Genomic DNA, 4,849 nt, shown 5'->3' on the forward strand with positions numbered 1-4,849 from the left:
GAAGCAATGAAGATTAGAGTGGAAATAAATGTATACTAAAAAGACAATAGAAAAGATTGAGGAAAGTAAGAGCTGGTTCTTTGAAAAGATTAACAAAATCAACAAACCTTTAGCTAGACTCACTAAGGAAAAAAAGGGAGGGTTCAAATAAAATTAGGAATGAAAGAGAAGTTAAACTGATACAAAAGAAATACAAAGGATCATAAGAGACTACTATGACAATTACATGCCAACACATGGGACAACCTAGAAGAAACAGATACCTTCCTAGAAACGTATAATCTTCCAAGACTGAATCATGAAGAAATAAAAAATCTAAATAGACTGCTTGCTAGTAAGAAGTTTGAATCAGTAATCAAAAAACACCCAACAAACAGAAGTCCAGGACTAGATGACTTCACTGATGAATCCTACCAAACATTCAAAGAAGATTCAATACCTATCCTCCTCAAATTCTTCCAGAAAAAAACAAAAAGAAAGGAATGCTTCCAAACTCATTTTACAAGGCCAGCATTACCCTGAAACCAAAACCAGACAAGGACACACAGAGAAAGAAGAAGGAGAAGAAGGAGAAAAGGGAAGGAAGGAGGGAAGGAAGGAAGGAAGGAAGGAAAGAAGGAAGGAAGGAAGGACAAACAAGGACCCATATGCCTCAAGAACATAGATGGGGGGTTCCCTGGGTGGCTCAGTTAATGGAGAACTTCTGATTTCCCATCAGGTCCATGACCTCAGGCTCCTGAGATCTAGCCACCTCTACTCCCCCACTCAGTGTGGAGTCAGCTTCTCTTCCTCTCTCTCTGTCCCTCCCCCTGTGCTCACTCGTGCTCTCTCTCTCAAATAAATAAAATCTTGAAGAAGAAGAAGGAGAAGGAGAAGGAGAAGAGGGAGGAGAAGAACAACAACAACAACATCATAGATTCTGGCTGTTGGCCTGTGCCGCGCCTGGAGCTGAAGATGGACCTAGTGCCCTGGCCCCCACCCGCCGCCCACTGTCCGTGGCCTCCATGCCTTTCTCCAAACAGCCACAACACACTGTTCTGCGACCTCAGTGGCCACAACGACCACATGGCCAAGGCACTGACGCCCCCCCCGAGCTGTACGAGGAGCTGCGTGCCAAGAGCACACCCTGCCTTCAAGTCTAGGCTTGACAGAGCTCCCACCACGAGCTGGCACCTGGCGGGCAGGTACTATGCACTCAAGAGCACGGCGGGAGTGCAGCAGAAGCTCAGCGAGGACCACTTCCTCTTCCACAAGCGCGTGTCACCCCTGCCACTGGCCTCGGCATCGGGCACAATGACAATAAGACCTTCCTGGTGTGGATCAACCAGGAAGACCCCTGTGGGTCACCTCCATGAGAAGGGAGGCAACATGAAGGTGTTCCCTCACTTCTGCAATGGCCTCACCCAGACTGAAACCTTCTTCAAGTCTAAGAACTACGAATTCGCATGGAACTGTAACCTAGGCTACATCCTCACCAGCCCATTCAGTCTGGGCCCAGGGCTGCAGGCAGGCGTGCACATCAAACTGTTCCACCTAGGCAAGCATGAGAAATTCCCAGAGGTGCTCCAGCGGCTGTGGCTTTGGAAACAAGGCACAGGCTGTGTGGGCACAGCTGCTCTGGGCGGGGTCTTTGATGTCTCAGTTGGTGGTGGACAGTGTGAAGCTGCTCATCAAGGTGGAGCAGCAGCTGGAGCATAGCCAGGCCATTGACGACCTCGTGCCTGCCCAGAAGTGAAGCACCTGCCCACCCTGCCACCACCACCAGCCCCGCTGCTTCCTAATTTGCTCCCCTGCATTGTTGCCATGCACCCCTGATGTTCACCACCTGGCAGCTGAACCCTTCACCTTGCTGTAGAGACCTCTGTTGCCCTTGGTAGAGTTTATTTTTGTGGCTGATGCTGAACTAAACTAAGGTGTTGGCCTGCCAAATAAATAAATAAATAAATAAATAAATAAATAAACAAAGAACATAGATTCAAAAATCCTCAACAAAATGTAGCAAACCGAATTCAACAATACATAAGGGATCATACACCTTGATCAAGTGGGATTTATTCCAGGGATGCAAGGATGGTTCAACATCTGTCAATCAATCAACATAATACACCACATTAAGAAAAAAAGGATAAAAATCATTTGATCACATCAATTAATGCAGAAGAGGCATTAGACAAAATTCAACATCCATTTATGATAAAAAAAAAAACTCTCGGGCGTCTGGGTGGCTCAGTCGTTAAATGTCTGCCTTCGGCTCCTGTCATGATCCCAGGGTCCTGGAATCAAGCCCTGCATCAGGCTACCTGCTCATCAGGGAGCCTGCTTCTCCCTCTCCCACTCCCCCTGCTTGTGTTCCCTCTCTCGCTGTGTCTCTCTGTGTCAAATAAATAAATAAAATCTTTAAAAAAAAAACAACTCTCAACAAAGTGGATATAGACCAGCAGACTAGGCCTAACTTAACACTAGACTACTGCCCCTTTTGCTTATTTATTTTTAAATTTTATATAAGTGTAACATATGTACATGAAAATGCACAAATCATAGTAGTCAGCCTTAGACACAGCCAGGTCCTGAGATGGAGTATGATCAGCACCCAGGACCCCTTCATGTCCCTTTCAGCCTCTGCCTCCTCAGGTGTAACCACGACCTTGACTGGCTTCTAACCATGACAGTCTGTTTTGCCTCATTCTGAACTTGCATAAAAAATAGAATCACACAGTGTATACTCTTTTTTTTAAGATTTTATTTATTTATTTGAGAGAGAGGATGAGAGAGAGAGCATGAGAAGGGGGAGAGTCAGAGGGAGAAGCAGACTCCCTGCTGAGCAGGGAGCCCGATGTGGGACTCGATCCAGGGACTCCACGATCATGACCTGAGCAAAGGCAGTCGCTTAACCAACTGAGCCACCCAGGCGCCCCAGTGTATACTCTTTTATGTCATTTTTGTTACTCAACCTTATGTTTGGGAGAGCCAACCATGTTGTATGTAATTATAATTTGTTGACTTTGCATTCATTGTTGTATTCTGTTACATATATATATATATCACTTCTGATCAGAGCCTTTGAGTGGTCTGGTTTGTGACCACATGTACAGTGTTGCTGTGAACATTCTAGCCCATGCCAGATCATATTTTAAATTTTTGATGCAGAACTGCCCATCATTGCTCTGATCCACTTTATCAGGAAGATGATTCACTCCCAAGATTCACAACTTTTTGGAGTTATGATACCCTATTTTTATTTCATTAGATACATACTTCCTCCCAAAATGATGTATGGCATAGATTTTTAAAAATTAAGTTAACCTGGGACGCCTGTGTGGCTCAGTTAGTTAAGTGGCTGACTCTTGATTTCAGCTCAGGTCATGATTTTGGGGATACTCACTCAGTGGGGAGTCTGCTTAAGGATTCCCTCTCTCCCTCTCCTCTCTCCCTCCCCCCCCACTCACATGCACACATGTATGTGCTTTCCCTCTCTAAAATAAATAAATATTTTTTTAAAAATTAAAAAAATAAACAACCTGGTTTAAGGACAAAAAAAAAAAGCCTCAAACTATGTGGAATATACCTCAACATAATAAAAGCCATATGTGCCAAGTCCACAGCTAGCATCATATTTAAGAGCATAAAGCTGAAAGCTTTTCCCTTAAGATCAAGAACAAGGAAAGGACGCCCATTTTCACCACCGTTATTCAGCATAGTATTGAAAGTTCTAGCCAGACAAATTAGGTAAGAAAAATAAATAAAATAATCCAAATTGGAAAGGAAGAAGTAACATTATCATTATTCATAGACAACATGGTTTTATATATAGAAAACCCTAAAGACTCCACCAAAAAAACTGCTAGAATAAACAAATTCACAGTAAAGTTGCAGTATACAAATCAATATACAAAAATCTGTTGTGTTTTTATACACTAACAATGAACTCTCAGAAAAATTAAGAAAGTGATCCCCTTTACAATTGCACTAAAAAGAATAAAATACCTTGGAATAAATTTAACAAAAGAGGTGAAAGATCTGTACCCTAAGAACTATAAAACACTGATGAAAAAAAGTATAGAAACCACAAATAAATGGAAAGATATTCTTGCTCATGGATTAAAAGAATTAGTATGGTTAAAAATGTCCACACTACCCAAAGCAATCTACAGATTCAATGCAAGCTTTATTAAAATTTCAATGACATTTTTCACAGAAATAGAACAAGCAATCCTAAAATGTGTATGGAACCACAAAAAAAATCCTGAATAGCTTAGCAACCCTAAGAAAAAAGAGCAAAGCTGGAGGTATCATGCTCCCTGATCTCAAACATTTGATTATAAACCTATAGTAATCAAAACAGTATGGTATTGGCATCAAGTAGACACATAGATCAATTAACAGAATATAGAACCCAGAAATAAACTCATGCATATATGGTCAATTAAATTACAACAAAGGAGGCAAGAATATACAATGGGGAAAGGACAATCTCTTTAATAAATGGTGCTGGGGAAATTGGTCAACCATATGCACAATGAATGAAACTGGATCGCTTTCTTACACTATATACAAAAATAAACTCAAAATGGATTAAAGACTTGAATGTAAGACCAGAAACCATAAAACTCCTAGAAGAAAACGTAAATGGTAAGCTCCTTGACATTGGTCTTAGCAATATCTTTTTGAATCTGACTCTAGAAACAATGGCAACAAAAGCAAAAATAAATGGGACTACATCAAATTAAAAAGCTTCTACGCAGTGAAGAAAACCATCAACAAAATAAAAAGGCAACCTATCGAATGGAAGAAGATATTTACAAAACATATATCCAATGAGAGGTTAATGTCCAAAATATATAAAGAACTC

General features: G+C 41.3%; 1 pseudogene; it reads left to right on the forward strand.

The window, feature by feature from the left end:
* The first annotated feature begins 954 nt into the window (after window positions 1-954).
* Window positions 955-1,698, forward strand: LOC114208176 (creatine kinase B-type pseudogene; annotated as a pseudogene).
* Window positions 1,699-4,849: the final 3,151 nt, after the last annotated feature.

The sequence above is a fragment of the Eumetopias jubatus genome, unplaced genomic scaffold, assembly GCF_037043125.1.
Source record: "Eumetopias jubatus isolate StellerSeaLion01/CBP00866 unplaced genomic scaffold, mEumJub1_p1.0 scaffold_2, whole genome shotgun sequence".
Lineage (NCBI taxonomy): Eukaryota > Metazoa > Chordata > Mammalia > Carnivora > Otariidae > Eumetopias > Eumetopias jubatus.